This window comes from Xiphophorus couchianus, chromosome 23 (genome assembly GCF_001444195.1).
Source record: "Xiphophorus couchianus chromosome 23, X_couchianus-1.0, whole genome shotgun sequence".
Taxonomy (NCBI): domain Eukaryota; kingdom Metazoa; phylum Chordata; class Actinopteri; order Cyprinodontiformes; family Poeciliidae; genus Xiphophorus; species Xiphophorus couchianus.
The window spans coordinates 27,603,693-27,619,419 of NC_040250.1; the positions used below are offsets into that span (position 1 = coordinate 27,603,693).

At 42.3% G+C, this 15,727-nt stretch overlaps 37 non-coding genes across 37 annotated transcripts; 23 read left to right on the plus strand and 14 right to left on the minus strand.

Moving 5' to 3' along the window:
* Positions 1–959: 959 nt before the first annotated feature.
* trnas-gcu (transfer RNA serine (anticodon GCU)) lies at positions 960–1,041 on the minus strand. Its single transcript has one exon. It is a non-coding gene; the product is annotated as a tRNA-Ser (tRNA).
* Positions 1,042–1,164: 123 nt separating this feature from the next.
* On the plus strand, positions 1,165–1,237 carry trnaa-ugc (transfer RNA alanine (anticodon UGC)). The gene has a single exon. It is a non-coding gene; the product is annotated as a tRNA-Ala (tRNA).
* A 549-nt stretch (positions 1,238–1,786) lies between these two features.
* On the minus strand, positions 1,787–1,868 carry trnas-gcu (transfer RNA serine (anticodon GCU)). Its single transcript has one exon. It is a non-coding gene; the product is annotated as a tRNA-Ser (tRNA).
* Positions 1,869–2,477: 609 nt separating this feature from the next.
* On the plus strand, positions 2,478–2,550 carry trnaa-ugc (transfer RNA alanine (anticodon UGC)). Its single transcript has one exon. It is a non-coding gene; the product is annotated as a tRNA-Ala (tRNA).
* Positions 2,551–2,861: 311 nt separating this feature from the next.
* Positions 2,862–2,943, minus strand: trnas-gcu (transfer RNA serine (anticodon GCU)). Its single transcript has one exon. It is a non-coding gene; the product is annotated as a tRNA-Ser (tRNA).
* Positions 2,944–3,066: 123 nt separating this feature from the next.
* On the plus strand, positions 3,067–3,139 carry trnaa-ugc (transfer RNA alanine (anticodon UGC)). The gene has a single exon. It is a non-coding gene; the product is annotated as a tRNA-Ala (tRNA).
* Positions 3,140–3,927: 788 nt separating this feature from the next.
* On the minus strand, positions 3,928–4,009 carry trnas-gcu (transfer RNA serine (anticodon GCU)). Its single transcript has one exon. It is a non-coding gene; the product is annotated as a tRNA-Ser (tRNA).
* A 123-nt stretch (positions 4,010–4,132) lies between these two features.
* Positions 4,133–4,205, plus strand: trnaa-ugc (transfer RNA alanine (anticodon UGC)). The gene has a single exon. It is a non-coding gene; the product is annotated as a tRNA-Ala (tRNA).
* Positions 4,206–4,617: 412 nt separating this feature from the next.
* On the plus strand, positions 4,618–4,690 carry trnaa-agc (transfer RNA alanine (anticodon AGC)). Its single transcript has one exon. It is a non-coding gene; the product is annotated as a tRNA-Ala (tRNA).
* A 310-nt stretch (positions 4,691–5,000) lies between these two features.
* Positions 5,001–5,082, minus strand: trnas-gcu (transfer RNA serine (anticodon GCU)). Its single transcript has one exon. It is a non-coding gene; the product is annotated as a tRNA-Ser (tRNA).
* Positions 5,083–5,205: 123 nt separating this feature from the next.
* On the plus strand, positions 5,206–5,278 carry trnaa-ugc (transfer RNA alanine (anticodon UGC)). The gene has a single exon. It is a non-coding gene; the product is annotated as a tRNA-Ala (tRNA).
* A 413-nt stretch (positions 5,279–5,691) lies between these two features.
* On the plus strand, positions 5,692–5,764 carry trnaa-ugc (transfer RNA alanine (anticodon UGC)). Its single transcript has one exon. It is a non-coding gene; the product is annotated as a tRNA-Ala (tRNA).
* A 166-nt stretch (positions 5,765–5,930) lies between these two features.
* Positions 5,931–6,003, plus strand: trnaa-ugc (transfer RNA alanine (anticodon UGC)). The gene has a single exon. It is a non-coding gene; the product is annotated as a tRNA-Ala (tRNA).
* A 166-nt stretch (positions 6,004–6,169) lies between these two features.
* On the plus strand, positions 6,170–6,242 carry trnaa-agc (transfer RNA alanine (anticodon AGC)). The gene has a single exon. It is a non-coding gene; the product is annotated as a tRNA-Ala (tRNA).
* A 310-nt stretch (positions 6,243–6,552) lies between these two features.
* On the minus strand, positions 6,553–6,634 carry trnas-gcu (transfer RNA serine (anticodon GCU)). Its single transcript has one exon. It is a non-coding gene; the product is annotated as a tRNA-Ser (tRNA).
* Positions 6,635–7,244: 610 nt separating this feature from the next.
* On the plus strand, positions 7,245–7,317 carry trnaa-ugc (transfer RNA alanine (anticodon UGC)). The gene has a single exon. It is a non-coding gene; the product is annotated as a tRNA-Ala (tRNA).
* A 310-nt stretch (positions 7,318–7,627) lies between these two features.
* trnas-gcu (transfer RNA serine (anticodon GCU)) lies at positions 7,628–7,709 on the minus strand. Its single transcript has one exon. It is a non-coding gene; the product is annotated as a tRNA-Ser (tRNA).
* Positions 7,710–7,832: 123 nt separating this feature from the next.
* trnaa-ugc (transfer RNA alanine (anticodon UGC)) lies at positions 7,833–7,905 on the plus strand. Its single transcript has one exon. It is a non-coding gene; the product is annotated as a tRNA-Ala (tRNA).
* A 413-nt stretch (positions 7,906–8,318) lies between these two features.
* On the plus strand, positions 8,319–8,391 carry trnaa-ugc (transfer RNA alanine (anticodon UGC)). The gene has a single exon. It is a non-coding gene; the product is annotated as a tRNA-Ala (tRNA).
* Positions 8,392–8,702: 311 nt separating this feature from the next.
* trnas-gcu (transfer RNA serine (anticodon GCU)) lies at positions 8,703–8,784 on the minus strand. Its single transcript has one exon. It is a non-coding gene; the product is annotated as a tRNA-Ser (tRNA).
* A 609-nt stretch (positions 8,785–9,393) lies between these two features.
* Positions 9,394–9,466, plus strand: trnaa-ugc (transfer RNA alanine (anticodon UGC)). The gene has a single exon. It is a non-coding gene; the product is annotated as a tRNA-Ala (tRNA).
* Positions 9,467–9,777: 311 nt separating this feature from the next.
* trnas-gcu (transfer RNA serine (anticodon GCU)) lies at positions 9,778–9,859 on the minus strand. The gene has a single exon. It is a non-coding gene; the product is annotated as a tRNA-Ser (tRNA).
* A 123-nt stretch (positions 9,860–9,982) lies between these two features.
* trnaa-ugc (transfer RNA alanine (anticodon UGC)) lies at positions 9,983–10,055 on the plus strand. The gene has a single exon. It is a non-coding gene; the product is annotated as a tRNA-Ala (tRNA).
* Positions 10,056–10,221: 166 nt separating this feature from the next.
* trnaa-agc (transfer RNA alanine (anticodon AGC)) lies at positions 10,222–10,294 on the plus strand. Its single transcript has one exon. It is a non-coding gene; the product is annotated as a tRNA-Ala (tRNA).
* Positions 10,295–10,604: 310 nt separating this feature from the next.
* trnas-gcu (transfer RNA serine (anticodon GCU)) lies at positions 10,605–10,686 on the minus strand. Its single transcript has one exon. It is a non-coding gene; the product is annotated as a tRNA-Ser (tRNA).
* A 362-nt stretch (positions 10,687–11,048) lies between these two features.
* Positions 11,049–11,121, plus strand: trnaa-ugc (transfer RNA alanine (anticodon UGC)). The gene has a single exon. It is a non-coding gene; the product is annotated as a tRNA-Ala (tRNA).
* Positions 11,122–11,431: 310 nt separating this feature from the next.
* On the minus strand, positions 11,432–11,513 carry trnas-gcu (transfer RNA serine (anticodon GCU)). The gene has a single exon. It is a non-coding gene; the product is annotated as a tRNA-Ser (tRNA).
* Positions 11,514–11,636: 123 nt separating this feature from the next.
* On the plus strand, positions 11,637–11,709 carry trnaa-ugc (transfer RNA alanine (anticodon UGC)). Its single transcript has one exon. It is a non-coding gene; the product is annotated as a tRNA-Ala (tRNA).
* A 549-nt stretch (positions 11,710–12,258) lies between these two features.
* Positions 12,259–12,340, minus strand: trnas-gcu (transfer RNA serine (anticodon GCU)). The gene has a single exon. It is a non-coding gene; the product is annotated as a tRNA-Ser (tRNA).
* A 123-nt stretch (positions 12,341–12,463) lies between these two features.
* On the plus strand, positions 12,464–12,536 carry trnaa-ugc (transfer RNA alanine (anticodon UGC)). Its single transcript has one exon. It is a non-coding gene; the product is annotated as a tRNA-Ala (tRNA).
* A 412-nt stretch (positions 12,537–12,948) lies between these two features.
* On the plus strand, positions 12,949–13,021 carry trnaa-agc (transfer RNA alanine (anticodon AGC)). The gene has a single exon. It is a non-coding gene; the product is annotated as a tRNA-Ala (tRNA).
* A 310-nt stretch (positions 13,022–13,331) lies between these two features.
* trnas-gcu (transfer RNA serine (anticodon GCU)) lies at positions 13,332–13,413 on the minus strand. The gene has a single exon. It is a non-coding gene; the product is annotated as a tRNA-Ser (tRNA).
* A 123-nt stretch (positions 13,414–13,536) lies between these two features.
* Positions 13,537–13,609, plus strand: trnaa-ugc (transfer RNA alanine (anticodon UGC)). The gene has a single exon. It is a non-coding gene; the product is annotated as a tRNA-Ala (tRNA).
* Positions 13,610–13,775: 166 nt separating this feature from the next.
* Positions 13,776–13,848, plus strand: trnaa-ugc (transfer RNA alanine (anticodon UGC)). The gene has a single exon. It is a non-coding gene; the product is annotated as a tRNA-Ala (tRNA).
* Positions 13,849–14,014: 166 nt separating this feature from the next.
* Positions 14,015–14,087, plus strand: trnaa-agc (transfer RNA alanine (anticodon AGC)). The gene has a single exon. It is a non-coding gene; the product is annotated as a tRNA-Ala (tRNA).
* A 310-nt stretch (positions 14,088–14,397) lies between these two features.
* On the minus strand, positions 14,398–14,479 carry trnas-gcu (transfer RNA serine (anticodon GCU)). The gene has a single exon. It is a non-coding gene; the product is annotated as a tRNA-Ser (tRNA).
* Positions 14,480–15,088: 609 nt separating this feature from the next.
* On the plus strand, positions 15,089–15,161 carry trnaa-ugc (transfer RNA alanine (anticodon UGC)). Its single transcript has one exon. It is a non-coding gene; the product is annotated as a tRNA-Ala (tRNA).
* Positions 15,162–15,727: the final 566 nt, after the last annotated feature.

Below are 15,727 nucleotides of genomic sequence, written 5' to 3' on the forward strand. Positions count from 1 at the left end.
CAAGTTTTGCAAAGAAGTCTTTCGATGTTTGTTGGAATGGACCCAAGTTAAAATCCTGAGATTTTCTGAACCTTTTTCTTGCAAGCGTGTGGGGAATTAGCTCAAGTGGTAGAGCGCTCGCTTTGCATGTGAGAGGCAGCGGGATTGATACCCGCATTCTCCAGAAAGTGCTTTTCAAGGCAACTTACTCTTTTCTCTTAAGATCGAGTATCTTTTCATGTACCACAATCTGACGTAGATTGGGTCAAGGATTTACAACGAGCTCTTTTCATATTGTGTTGAATGAAACCTCCTTAAAATACTGAGATCTTCTGATCGTTTTTTTATGCAAGCATGTGGGGAATTAGCTCAAGTGGTAGAGCGCTCGCTTTGCATGTGAGAGGCAGCGGTATCGATACCCGCATTCTCCAGAAAGTGCTTTTCAAGGCAACTATCTCTTAAGCTCGAGTAACTTTTCAAGTACCACAATCTGACGTAGATTGGGTCAAGGATTTACAACGAGCTCTTTTCATATTGTGTTGAATGAAACCTCCGTAAAATACTGAGATCTTCTGATCGTTTTTTATGCAAGCATGTGGGGAATTAGCTCAAGTGGTAGAGCGCTCGCTTTGCATGTGAGAGGCAGCGGGATCGATACCCGCTTTCTCCAGAATGTCCTTTACTATCCTCCTTTACATTTATCAGTCCCATCAATGAAGATTGAGTATGTCGTGAAGTACTGGGGTATTCCTGAAGAGTCTAGACTCATGACCCACAATGTATGCTATCAAATTTGGGTTCTTTGCAATTTTCTTGACATAGTAACAGTTCATGAGAGAATTAATAGAACTAGCAATGCAGCCTTCACTAATAGCGTACATTCCGTGAGATAGTCTTTAAACTATCCAAAGTAGGCTATTAACACAGACAGCAGAGTTGATGTCTGTTTTATGCCACAGTATTTCTTAAGGTAAAGTATCCGACGAGGATGGGATTTGAACCCACGCGTGCTTAGCATAATGGATTAGCAGTCCATCGCCTTAACCACTCGGCCACCTCGTCCTTGCTTTCCTCATTGACTGAAGGGGAGACGATCAAGTTTTGCAAAGAAGTCTTTCGATGTTTGTTGGAATGGCCCCAAGTTAAAATCCTGAGATTTTCTGAACCTTTTTCTTGCAAACGTGTGGGGAATTAGCTCAAGTGGTAGAGCGCTCGCTTTGCATGTGAGAGGCAGCGGGATCGATACCCGCATTCTCCAGAAAGTGCTTTTCAAGTCAACTTTCTCTTAAGATCGAGTATCTTTTCAAGTACCACAATCTGTCGTAGCTTGGGTCAAGGATTTACAATGAGCTCTTTTCATATTGTGTTGAATGAAACCTCCTTAAAATACTGAGATCTTCTGATCGTTTTTTATGCAAGCATGTGGGGAATTTGCTCAAGTGGTAGAGCGCTCGCTTAGCATGTGAGAGGCAGCGGGATCGATACCCGCATTCTCCAGAATGTCCTTTACTATCCTCCTTTTCATTTATCAGTCCCATCAATGAAGATTGAGTATCTCGTGAAGTACTGGAGTATTCCTCAAGAGTCTAGACTCATGACCCACAATGTATGTTATCAAATTTGGGTTCTTTGCAATTTTCTTGACATAGTAACAGTTCATGAGAGAATTAATAGAACTAGCAATGCAGCGTTCACCAAAAGCGTACATTCCGTGAGATAGTCTTTAAACTATCCAAAGCAGGCTATTAACACAGACAACAGAGTTGATGTCTGTTTTATGCCACAGTATTTCTTAAGGTAAAGTATCCGACGAGGATGGGATTTGAACCCACGCGTGCTTAGCACAATGGATTAGCAGTCCATCGCCTTAACCACTCGGCCACCTCGTCCTTGCTTCCCTCATTGAGTGAAGGGGAGATGATCAAGTTTTGCAAAGAAGTCTTTCGATGTTTGTTGGAATGGACCCAAGTTAAAATCCTGAGATTTTCTGAACCTTTTTCTTGCAAGCGTGTGGGGAATTAGCTCAAGTGGTAGAGCGCTCGCTTTGCATGTGAGAGGCAGCGGGATTGATACCCGCATTCTCCAGAAAGTGCTTTTCAAGGCAACTTACTCTTTTCTCTTAAGATCGAGTATCTTTTCAAGTACCACAATCTGACGTAGATTGGGTCAAGGATTTACAACGAGCTCTTTTCATATTGTGTTGAATGAAACCTCCTTAAAATACAGAGATCTTCTGATCGTTTTTTTATGCAAGCATGTGGGGAATTAGCTCAAGTGGTAGAGCGCTCGCTTTGCATGTGAGAGGCAGCGGTATCGATACCCGCATTCTCCAGAAAGTGCTTTTCAAGGCAACTATCTCTTAAGATCGAGTAACTTTTCAAGTACCACAATCTGACGTAGATTGGGTCAAGGATTTACAACGAGCTCTTTTCATATTGTGTTGAATGAAACCTCCGTAAAATACTGAGATCTTCTGATCGTTTTTTATGCAAGCATGTGGGGAATTAGCTCAAGTGGTAGAGCGCTCGCTTTGCATGTGAGAGGCAGCGGGATCGATACCCGCATTCTCCAGAATGTCCTTTACTATCCTCCTTTACATTTATCAGTCCCATCAATGTAGATTGAGTATGTCGTGAAGTACTGGGGTATTCCTGAAGAGTCTAGGCTCATGACCCACAATGTATGCTATCAAATTTGGGTTCTTTGCAATTTTCTTGACATAGTAACAGTTCATGAGAGAATTAATAGAACTAGCAATGCAGCCTTCACCAATAGCGTACATTCCCTTGAGATAGTCTTTAAAGTATCCAGAGTAGGCTATTAACACAGACAGCAGAGTTGATGTCTGTTTTATGCCACAGTATTTCATAAGGTAAAGTATCCGACGAGGATGGGATTTGAACCCACGCGTGCTTAGCACAATGGATTAGCAGTCCATCGCCTTAACCACTCGGCCACCTCGTCCTTGCTTTCCTCATTGAGTGAAGGGGAGATGATCAAGTTTTGCAAAGAAGTCTTTCGACGTTTGTTGGAATGGACCCAAGTTAAAATCCTGAGATTTTCTGAACCTTTTTCTTGCAAGCGTGTGGGGAATTAGCTCAAGTGGCAGAGCGCTCGCTTTGCATGTGAGAGGCAGCGGGATCGATACCCGCATTCTCCAGAAAGTGCTTTTCAAGTCAACTTTCTCTTAAGATCGAGTATCTTTTCAAGTACCACAATCAGACGTAGATTGGGTCAAGGATTTACAACGAGCTCTTTTCATATTGTGTTGAATGAAACCTCCTTAAAATACAGAGATCTTCTGATCGTTTTTTATTCAAGCATGTGAGGAATTAGCTCAAGTGGTAGAGCGCTCGCTTTGCATGTGAGAGGCAGTGGGATTGATACCCGCATTCTCCAGAAAGTGCTTTTCAAGGCAACTATCTCTTAAGATCGAGTAACTTTTCAAGTACCACAATCTGACGTAGATTGGGTCAAGGATTTACAACGAGCTCTTTTCATATTGTGTTGAATGAAACCTCCGTAAAATACTGAGATCTTCTGATCGGTTTTTATGCAAGCATGTGGGGAATTAGCTCAAGTGGTAGAGCGCTCGCTTTGCATGTGAGAGGCAGCAGGATCGATACCCGCATTCTCCAGAATGTCCTTTACTATCCTCCTTTTCATTTATCAGTCCCATCAATGAAGATTGAGTATCTCGTGAAGTACTGGGGTATTCCTGAAAAGTCTAGACTCATGACCCACAATGTATGCTATCAAATTTGGGTTCTTTGCAATTTTCTTGACATAGTAACAGTTGATGAGAGAATTAATAGAACTAGCAATGCAGCCTTCACCAATAGCGTACATTCCGTGAGATAGTCTTAAAAGTATCCAAAGTAGGCTATTAACACAGACAGCAGAGTTGATGTCTGTTTTATGCCACAGTATTTCATAAGGTAAAGTATCCGACGAGGATGGGATTTGAACCCACGCGTGCTTAGCACAATGGATTAGCAGTCCATCGCCTTAACCACTCGGCCACCTCGTCCTTGCTTTCCTCATTGAGTGAAGGGGAGATGATCAAGTTTTGCAAAGAAGTCTTTCGATGTTTGTTGGAATGGACCCAAGTTAAAATCCTGAGATTTTCTGAACCTTTTTCTTGCAAGCGTGTGGGGAATTAGCTCAACTGGTAGAGCGCTCGCTTTGCATGTGAGAGGCAGCGGGATCGATACCCGCATTCTCCAGAAAGTGCTTTTCAAGTCAACTTTCTCTTAAGATCGAGTATCTTTTCAAGTACCGCAATCAGACGTAGATTGGGTCAAGGATTTACAACGAGCTCTTTTCATATTGTGTTGAATGAAACCTCCTTAAAATACTGAGATCTTCTGATCGTTTTTTATTCAAGCATGTGAGGAATTAGCTCAAGTGGTAGAGCGCTCGGTTTGCATGTGAGAGGCAGCGGGATTGATACCCGCATTCTCCAGAAAGTGCTTTTCAAGGCAACTTACTCTTTTCTCTTAAGATCGAGTATCTTTTCAAGTACCACAATCTGTCGTAGATTGGGTCAAGGATTTACAATGAGCTCTTTTCATATTGTGTTGAATGAAACCTCCTTAAAATACTGAGATCTTCTGATCGTTTTTTATGCAAGCATGTGGGGAATTAGCTCAAGTGGTAGAGCGCTCGCTTAGCATGTGAGAGGCAGCGGGATCGATACCCGCATTCTCCAGAATGTCCTTTACTATCCTCCTTTTCATTTATCAGTCCCATCAATGAAGATTGAGTATCTCGTGAAGTACTGGAGTATTCCTCAAGAGTCTAGACTCATGACCCACAATGTATGTTATCAAATTTGGGTTCTTTGCAATTTTCTTGACATAGTAACAGTTCATGAGAGAATTAATAGAACTAGCAATGCAGCCTTCACGAAAAGCGTACATTCCGTGAGATAGTCTTTAAACTATCCAAAGTAGGCTATTAACACAGACAACAGAGTTGATGTCTGTTTTATGCCACAGTATTTCTTAAGGTAAGGTATCCGACGAGGATGGGATTTGAACCCACGCGTGCTTAGCACAATGGATTAGCAGTCCATCGCCTTAACCACTCGGCCACCTCGTCCTTGCTTTCCTCATTGAGTGAAGGGGAGATGATCAAGTTTTGCAAAGAAGTCTTTCGATGTTTGTTGGAATGGACCCAAGTTAAAATCCTGAGATTTTCTGAACCTTTTTCTTGCAAGCGTGTGGGGAATTAGCTCAAGTGGTAGAGCGCTCGCTTTGCATGTGAGAGGCAGCGGGATCGATACCCGCATTCTCCAGAAAGTGCTTTTCAAGGCAACTTACTCTTTTCTCTTAAAATCGAGTATCTTTTCAAGTACCACAATCTGACGTAGATTGGGTCAAGGATTTACAACGAGCTATTTTCATATTGTGTTGAATGAAACCTCCTTAAAATACAGAGATCTTCTGATCGTTTTTTTATGCAAGCATGTGGGGAATTAGCTCAAGTGGTAGAGCGCTCGCTTTGCATGTGAGAGGCAGCGGTATCGATACCCGCATTCTCCAGAAAGTGCTTTTCAAGGCAACTATCTCTTAAGATCGAGTAACTTTTCAAGTACCACAATCTGACGTAGATTGGGTCAAGGATTTACAACGAGCTCTTTTCATATTGTGTTGAATGAAACCTCCGTAAAATACTGAGATCTTCTGATCGTTTTTTATGCAAGCATGTGGGGAATTAGCTCAAGTGGTAGAGCGCTCGCTTTGCATGTGAGAGGCAGCGGGATCGATACCCGCATTCTCCAGAAAGTGCTTTTCAAGGCAACTTTCTCTTAAGATCGAGTAACTTTTCAAGTACCACAATCTGACGTAGATTGGGTCAAGGATTTACAACGAGCTCTTTTCATATTGTGTTGAATGAAACCTCCTTAAGATACTGAGATCTTCTGATCGTTTTTTATGCAAGCATGTGGGGAATTAGCTCAAGTGGTAGAGCGCTCGCTTTGCATGTGAGAGGCAGCGGGATCGATACCCGCATTCTCCAGAAAGTGCTTTTCAAGGCAACTTTCTCTTAAGATCGAGTAACTTTTCAAGTACCACAATCTGACGTAGATTGGGTCAAGGATTTACAACGAGCTCTTTTCATATTGTGTTGAATGAAACCTCCTTAAGATACTGAGATCTTCTGATCGCTTTTTATGCAAGCATGTGGGGAATTAGCTCAAGTGGTAGAGCGCTCGCTTAGCATGTGAGAGGCAGCGGGATCGATACCCGCATTCTCCAGAATGTCCTTTACTATCCTCCTTTACATTTATCAGTCCCATCAATGAAGATTGAGTATGTCGTGAAGTACTGGGGTATTCCTGAAGAGTCTAGACTCATGACCCACAATGTATGCTATCAAATTTGGGTTCTTTGCAATTTTCTTGACATAGTAACAGTTGATGAGAGAATTAATAGAACTAGCAATGCAGCCTTCACCAATAGCGTACATTCCGTGAGATAGTCTTTAAAGTATCCAAAGTAGGCTATTAACACAGACAGCAGAGTTGATGTCTGTTTTATGCCACAGTATTTCATAAGGTAAAGTATCCGACGAGGATGGGATTTGAACCCACACGTGCTTAGCACAATGGATTAGCAGTCCATCGCCTTAACCACTCGGCCACCTCGTCCTTGCTTTCCTCATTGAGTGAAGGGGAGATGATCAAGTTTTGCAAAGAAGTCTTTCGATGTTTGTTGGAATGGACCCAAGTTAAAATCCTGAGATTTTCTGAACCTTTTTCTTGCAAGCATGTGGGGAATTAGCTCAAGTGGTAGAGCGCTCGCTTTGCATGTGAGAGGCAGCGGGATTGATACCCGCATTCTCCAGAAAGTGCTTTTCAAGGCAACTTACTCTTTTCTCTTAAAATCGAGTATCTTTTCAAGTACCACAATCTGACGTAGATTGGGTCAAGGATTTACAACGAGCTATTTTCATATTGTGTTGAATGAAACCTCCTTAAAATACAGAGATCTTCTGATCGTTTTTTTATGCAAGCATGTGGGGAATTAGCTCAAGTGGTAGAGCGCTCGCTTTGCATGTGAGAGGCAGCGGTATTGATACCCGCATTCTCCAGAAAGTGCTTTTCAAGGCAACTATCTCTTAAGATCGAGTAACTTTTCAAGTACCACAATCTGACGTAGATTGTGTCAAGGATTTACAACGAGCTCTTTTCATATTGTGTTGAATGAAACCTCCTTAAAATACAGAGATCTTCTGATCGTTTTTTTATGCAAGCATGTGGGGAATTAGCTCAAGTGGTAGAGCGCTCGCTTTGCATGTGAGAGGCAGCGGGATCGATACCCGCATTCTCCAGAATGTCCTTTACTATCCTCCTTTACATTTATCAGTCCCATCAATGAAGATTGAGTATGTCGTGAAGTACTGGGGTATTCCTGAAGAGTCTAGACTCATGACCCACAATGTATGCTATCAAATTTGGGTTCTTTGCAATTTTCTTGACATAGTAACAGTTGATGAGAGAATTAATAGAACTAGCAATGCAGCCTTCACCAATAGCGTACATTCCGTGAGATAGTCTTTAAAGTATCCAAAGTAGGCTATTAACACAGACAGCAGAGTTGATGTCTGTTTTATGCCACAGTATTTCATAAGGTAAAGTATCCGACGAGGATGGGATTTGAACCCACACGTGCTTAGCACAATGGATTAGCAGTCCATCGCCTTAACCACTCGGCCACCTCGTCCTTGCTTTCCTCATTGAGTGAAGGGGAGATGATCAAGTTTTGCAAAGAAGTCTTTCGATGTTTGTTGGAATGGACCCAAGTTAAAATCCTGAGATTTTCTGAACCTTTTTCTTGCAAGCATGTGGGGAATTAGCTCAAGTGGTAGAGCGCTCGCTTTGCATGTGAGAGGCAGCGGGATCGATACCCGCATTCTCCAGAAAGTGCTTTTCAAGGCAACTTACTCTTTTCTCTTAAAATCGAGTATCTTTTCAAGTACCACAATCTGACGTAGATTGGGTCAAGGATTTACAACGAGCTATTTTCATATTGTGTTGAATGAAACCTCCTTAAAATACAGAGATCTTCTGATCGTTTTTTTATGCAAGCATGTGGGGAATTAGCTCAAGTGGTAGAGCGCTCGCTTTGCATGTGAGAGGCAGCGGTATCGATACCCGCATTCTCCAGAAAGGGCTTTTCAAGGCAACTATCTCTTAAGATCGAGTAACTTTTCAAGTACCACAATCTGACGTAGATTGGGTCAAGGATTTACAACGAGCTCTTTTCATATTGTGTTGAATGAAACCTCCGTAAAATACTGAGATCTTCTGATCGTTTTTTATGCAAGCATGTGGGGAATTAGCTCAAGTGGTAGAGCGCTCGCTTTGCATGTGAGAGGCAGCGGGATCGATACCCGCATTCTCCAGAATGTCCTTTACTATCCTCCTTTACATTTATCAGTCCCATCAATGAAGATTGAGTATGTCGTGAAGTACTGGGGTATTCCTGAAGAGTCTAGGCTCATGACCCACAATGTATGCTATCAAATTTGGGTTCTTTGCAATTTTCTTGACATAGTAACAGTTCATGAGAGAATTAATAGAACTAGCAATGCAGCCTTCACCAATAGCGTACATTCCCTTGAGATAGTCTTTAAAGTATCCAGAGTAGGCTATTAACACAGACAGCAGAGTTGATGTCTGTTTTATGCCACAGTATTTCTTAAGGTAAAGTATCCGACGAGGATGGGATTTGAACCCACGCGTGCTTAGCACAATGGATTAGCAGTCCATCGCCTTAACCACTCGGCCACCTCGTCCTTGCTTTCCTCATTGAGTGAAGGGGAGATGATCAAGTTTTGCAAAGAAGTCTTTCGATGTTTGTTGGAATGGCCCCAAGTTAAAATCCTGAGATTTTCTGAACCTTTTTCTTGCAAGCGTGTGGGGAATTAGCTCAAGTGGTAGAGCGCTCGCTTTGCATGTGAGAGGCAGCGGGATTGATACCCGCATTCTCCAGAAAGTGCTTTTCAAGGCAACTTACTCTTTTCTCTTAAGATCGAGTATCTTTTCAAGTACCACAATCTGACGTAGATTGGGTCAAGGATTTACAACGAGCTCTTTTCATATTGTGTTGAATGAAACCTCCTTAAAATACAGAGATCTTCTGATCGTTTTTTTATGCAAGCATGTGGGGAATTAGCTCAAGTGGTAGAGCGCTCGCTTTGCATGTGAGAGGCAGCGGTATCGATACCCGCATTCTCCAGAAAGTGCTTTTCAAGGCAACTATCTCTTAAGATCGAGTAACTTTTCAAGTACCACAATCTGACGTAGATTGGGTCAAGGATTTACAACGAGCTCTTTTCATATTGTGTTGAATGAAACCTCCGTAAAATACTGAGATCTTCTGATCGTTTTTTATGCAAGCATGTGGGGAATTAGCTCAAGTGGTAGAGCGCTCGCTTTGCATGTGAGAGGCAGCGGGATCGATACCCGCATTCTCCAGAATGTCCTTTACTATCCTCCTTTACATTTATCAGTCCCATCAATGAAGATTGAGTATGTCGTGAAGTACTGGGGTATTTCTGAAGAGTCTAGGCTCATGACCAACAATGTATGCTATCAAATTTGGGTTCTTTGCAATTTTCTTGACATAGTAACAGTTCATGAGAGAATTAATAGAACTAGCAATGCAGCCTTCACCAATAGCGTACATTCCCTTGAGATAGTCTTTAAAGTATCCAGAGTAGGCTATTAACACAGACAGCAGAGTTGATGTCTGTTTTATGCCACAGTATTTCATAAGGTAAAGTATCCGACGAGGATGGGATTTGAACCCACGCGTGCTTAGCACAATGGATTAGCAGTCCATCGCCTTAACCACTCGGCCACCTCGTCCTTGCTTTCCTCATTGAGTGAAGGGGAGATGATCAAGTTTTGCAAAGAAGTCTTTCGACGTTTGTTGGAATGGACCCAAGTTAAAATCCTGAGATTTTCTGAACCTTTTTCTTGCAAGCGTGTGGGGAATTAGCTCAAGTGGCAGAGCGCTCGCTTTGCATGTGAGAGGCAGCGGGATCGATACCCGCATTCTCCAGAAAGTGCTTTTCAAGTCAACTTTCTCTTAAGATCGAGTATCTTTTCAAGTACCACAATCTGTCGTAGATTGGGTCAAGGATTTACAATGAGCTCTTTTCATATTGTGTTGAATGAAACCTCCTTAAAATACTGAGATCTTCTGATCGTTTTTTATGCAAGCATGTGGGGAATTAGCTCAAGTGGTAGAGCGCTCGCTTAGCATGTGAGAGGCAGCGGGATCGATACCCGCATTCTCCAGAATGTCCTTTACTATCCTCCTTTTCATTTATCAGTCCCATCAATGAAGATTGAGTATCTCGTGAAGTACTGGAGTATTCCTCAAGAGTCTAGACTCATGACCCACAATGTATGTTATCAAATTTGGGTTCTTTGCAATTTTCTTGACATAGTAACAGTTCATGAGAGAATTAATAGAACTAGCAATGCAGCGTTCACCAAAAGCGTACATTCCGTGAGATAGTCTTTAAACTATCCAAAGTAGGCTATTAACACAGACAACAGAGTTGATGTCTGTTTTATGCCACAGTATTTCTTAAGGTAAAGTATCCGACGAGGATGGGATTTGGACCCACGCGTGCTTAGCACAATGGATTAGCAGTCCATCGCCTTAACCACTCGGCCACCTCGTCCTTGCTTTCCTCATTGAGTGAAGGGGAGATGATCAAGTTTTGCAAAGAAGTCTTTCGATGTTTGTTGGAATGGACCCAAGTTAAAATCCTGAGATTTTCTGAACCTTTTTCTTGCAAGCGTGTGGGGAATTAGCTCAAGTGGTAGAGCGCTCGCTTTGCATGTGAGAGGCAGCGGGATTGATACCCGCATTCTCCAGAAAGTGCTTTTCAAGGCAACTATCTCTTAAGATCGAGTAACTTTTCAAGTACCACAATCTGACGTAGATTGGGTCAAGGATTTACAACGAGCTCTTTTCATATTGTGTTGAATGAAACCTCCGTAAAATACTGAGATCTTCTGATCGTTTTTTATGCATGCATGTGGGGAATTAGCTCAAGTGGTAGAGCGCTCGCTTTGCATGTGAGAGGCAGCGGGATCGATACCCGCATTCTCCAGAATGTCCTTTACTATCCTCCTTTACATTTATCAGTCCCATCAATGAAGATTGAGTATGTCGTGAAGTACTGGGGTATTCCTGAAGAGTCTAGACTCATGACCCACAATGTATGCTATCAAATTTGGGTTCTTTGCAATTTTCTTGACATAGTAACAGTTCATGAGAGAATTAATAGAACTAGCAATGCAGCCTTCACTAATAGCGTACATTCCGTGAGATAGTCTTTAAACTATCCAAAGTAGGCTATTAACACAGACAGCAGAGTTGATGTCTGTTTTATGCCACAGTATTTCTTAAGGTAAAGTATCCGACGAGGATGGGATTTGAACCCACGCGTGCTTAGCATAATGGATTAGCAGTCCATCGCCTTAACCACTCGGCCACCTCGTCCTTGCTTTCCTCATTGAGTGAAGGGGAGACGATCAAGTTTTGCAAAGAAGTCTTTCGATGTTTGTTGGAATGGCCCCAAGTTAAAATCCTGAGATTTTCTGAACCTTTTTCTTGCAAACGTGTGGGGAATTAGCTCAAGTGGTAGAGCGCTCGCTTTGCATGTGAGAGGCAGCGGGATCGATACCCGCATTCTCCAGAAAGTGCTTTTCAAGTCAACTTTCTCTTAAGATCGAGTATCTTTTCAAGTACCACAATCTGACGTAGATTGGGTCAAGGATTTACAATGAGCTCTTTTCATATTGTGTTGAATGAAACCTCCGTAAAATACTGAGATCTTCTGATCGGTTTTTATGCAAGCATGTGGGGAATTAGCTCAAGTGGTAGAGCGCTCGCTTTGCATGTGAGAGGCAGCAGGATCGATACCCGCATTCTCCAGAATGTCCTTTACTATCCTCCTTTTCATTTATCAGTCCCATCAATGAAGATTGAGTATCTCGTGAAGTACTGGGGTATTCCTGAAGAGTCTAGACTCATGACCCACAATGTATGCTATCAAATTTGGGTTCTTTGCAATTTTCTTGACATAGTAACAGTTGATGAGAGAATTAATAGAACTAGCAATGCAGCCTTCACCAATAGCGTACATTCCGTGAGATAGTCTTAAAAGTATCCAAAGTAGGCTATTAACACAGACAGCAGAGTTGATGTCTGTTTTATGCCACAGTATTTCATAAGGTAAAGTATCCGACGAGGATGGGATTTGAACCCACGCGTGCTTAGCACAATGGATTAGCAGTCCATCGCCTTAACCACTCGGCCACCTCGTCCTTGCTTTCCTCATTGAGTGAAGGGGAGATGATCAAGTTTTGCAAAGAAGTCTTTCGATGTTTGTTGGAATGGACCCAAGTTAAAATCCTGAGATTTTCTGAACCTTTTTCTTGCAAGCGTGTGGGGAATTAGCTCAACTGGTAGAGCGCTCGCTTTGCATGTGAGAGGCAGCGGGATCGATACCCGCATTCTCCAGAAAGTGCTTTTCAAGTCAACTTTCTCTTAAGATCGAGTATCTTTTCAAGTACCGCAATCAGACGTAGATTGGGTCAAGGATTTACAACGAGCTCTTTTCATATTGTGTTGAATGAAACCTCCTTAAAATACTGAGATCTTCTGATCGTTTTTTATTCAAGCATGTGAGGAATTAGCTCAAGTGGTAGAGCGCTCGCTTTGCATGTGAGAGGCAGCGGGATTGATACCCGCATTCTCCAGAAAGTGCTTTTCAAGGCAACTTACTCTTTTCTCTTAAGATCGAGTATCTTTTCAAGTACCACAATCTGTCGTAGATTGGGTCAAGGATTTACAATGAGCTCTTTTCATATTGTGTTGAATGGAACCTCCTTAAAATACTGAGATCTTCTGATCGTTTTTTATGCAAGCATGTGGGGAATTAGCTCAAGTGGTAGAGCGCTCGCTTAGCATGTGAGAGGCAGCGGGATCGATACCCGCATTCTCCAGAATGTCCTTTACTATCCTCCTTTTCATTTATCAGTCCCATCAATGAAGATTGAGTATCTCGTGAAGTACTGGAGTATTCCTCAAGAGTCTAGACTCATGACCCACAATGTATGTTATCAAATTTGGGTTCTTTGCAATTTTCTTGACATAGTAACAGTTGATGAGAGAATTAATAGAACTAGCAATGCAGCCTTCACGAAAAGCGTACATTCCGTGAGATAGTCTTTAAACTATCCAAAGTAGGCTATTAACACAGACAACAGAGTTGATGTCTGTTTTATGCCACAGTATTTCTTAAGGTAAGGTACCCGACGAGGATGGGATTTGAACCCACGCGTGCTTAGCACAATGGATTAGCAGTCCATCGCCTTAACCACTCGGCCACCTCGTCCTTGCTTTCCTCATTGAGTGAAGGGGAGATGATCAAGTTTTGCAAAGAAGTCTTTCGATGTTTGTTGGAATGGACCCAAGTTAAAATCCTGAGATTTTCTGAACCTTTTTCTTGCAAGCGTGTGGGGAATTAGCTCAAGTGGTAGAGCGCTCGCTTTGCATGTGAGAGGCAGCGGGATCGATACCCGCATTCTCCAGAAAGTGCTTTTCAAGGCAACTATCTCTTAAGATCGAGTAACTTTTCAAGTACCACAATCTGACGTAGATTGGGTCAAGGATTTACAACGAGCTCTTTTCATATTGTGTTGAATGAAACCTCCGTAAAATACTGAGATCTTCTGATCGTTTTTTATGCAAGCATGTGGGGAATTAGCTCAAGTGGTAGAGCGCTCGCTTTGCATGTGAGAGGCAGCGGGATCGATACCCGCATTCTCCAGAAAGTGCTTTTCAAGGCAACTTTCTCTTAAGATCGAGTAACTTTTCAAGTACCACAATCTGACGTAGATTGGGTCAAGGATTTACAACGAGCTCTTTTCATATTGTGTTGAATGAAACCTCCTTAAGATACTGAGATCTTCTGATCGTTTTTTATGCAAGCATGTGGGGAATTAGCTCAAGTGGTAGAGCGCTCGCTTAGCATGTGAGAGGCAGCGGGATCGATACCCGCATTCTCCAGAATGTCCTTTACTATCCTCCTTTACATTTATCAGTCCCATCAATGAAGATTGAGTATGTCGTGAAGTACTGGGGTATTCCTGAAGAGTCTAGACTCATGACCCACAATGTATGCTATCAAATTTGGGTTCTTTGCAATTTTCTTGACATAGTAACAGTTGATGAGAGAATTAATAGAACTAGCAATGCAGCCTTCACCAATAGCGTACATTCCGTGAGATAGTCTTTAAAGTATCCAAACTAGGCTATTAACACAGACAGCAGAGTTGATGTCTGTTTTATGCCACAGTATTTCATAAGGTAAAGTATCCGACGAGGATGGGATTTGAACCCACACGTGCTTAGCACAATGGATTAGCAGTCCATCGCCTTAACCACTCGGCCACCTCGTCCTTGCTTTCCTCATTGAGTGAAGGGGAGATGATCAAGTTTTGCAAAGAAGTCTTTCGATGTTTGTTGGAATGGACCCAAGTTAAAATCCTGAGATTTTCTGAACCTTTTTCTTGCAAGCATGTGGGGAATTAGCTCAAGTGGTAGAGCGCTCGCTTTGCATGTGAGAGGCAGCGGGATTGATACCCGCATTCTCCAGAAAGTGCTTTTCAAGGCAACTTACTCTTTTCTCTTAAAATCGAGTATCTTTTCAAGTACCACAATCTGACGTAGATTGGGTCAAGGATTTACAACGAGCTATTTTCATATTGTGTTGAATGAAACCTCCTTAAAATACAGAGATCTTCTGATCGTTTTTTTATGCAAGCATGTGGGGAATTAGCTCAAGTGGTAGAGCGCTCGCTTTGCATGTGAGAGGCAGCGGTATCGATACCCGCATTCTCCAGAAAGTGCTTTTCAAGGCAACTATCTCTTAAGATCGAGTAACTTTTCAAGTACCACAATCTGACGTAGATTGGGTCAAGGATTTACAACGAGCTCTTTTCATATTGTGTTGAATGAAACCTCCGTAAAATACTGAGATCTTCTGATCGTTTTTTATGCAAGCATGTGGGGAATTAGCTCAAGTGGTAGAGCGCTCGCTTTGCATGTGAGAGGCAGCGGGATCGATACCCGCATTCTCCAGAAAGTGCTTTTCAAGGCAACTTTCTCTTAAGATCGAGTAACTTTTCAAGTACCACAATCTGACGTAGATTGGGTCAAGGATTTACAACAAGCTCTTTTCATATTGTGTTGAATGAAACCTCCTTAAGATACTGAGATCTTCTGATCGTTTTTTATGCAAGCATGTGGGGAAGTAGCTCAAGTGGTAGAGCGCTCGCTTTGCATGTGAGAGGCAGCGGGATCGATACCCGCATTCTCCAGAAAGTGCTTTTCAAGGCAACTTTCTCTTAAGATCGAGTAACTTTTCAAGTACCACAATCTGACGTAGATTGGGTCAAGGATTTACAACGAGCTCTTTTCATATTGTGTTGAATGAAACCTCCTTAAGATACTGAGATCTTCTGATCGCTTTTTATGCAAGCATGTGGGGAATTAGCTCAAGTGGTAGAGCGCTCGCTTAGCATGTGAGAGGCAGCGGGATCGATACCCGCAATCTCCAGAATGTCCTTTACTATCCTCCTTTACATTTATCAGTCCCATCAATGAAGATTGAGTATGTCGTGAAGTACTGGGGTATTCCTGAAGAG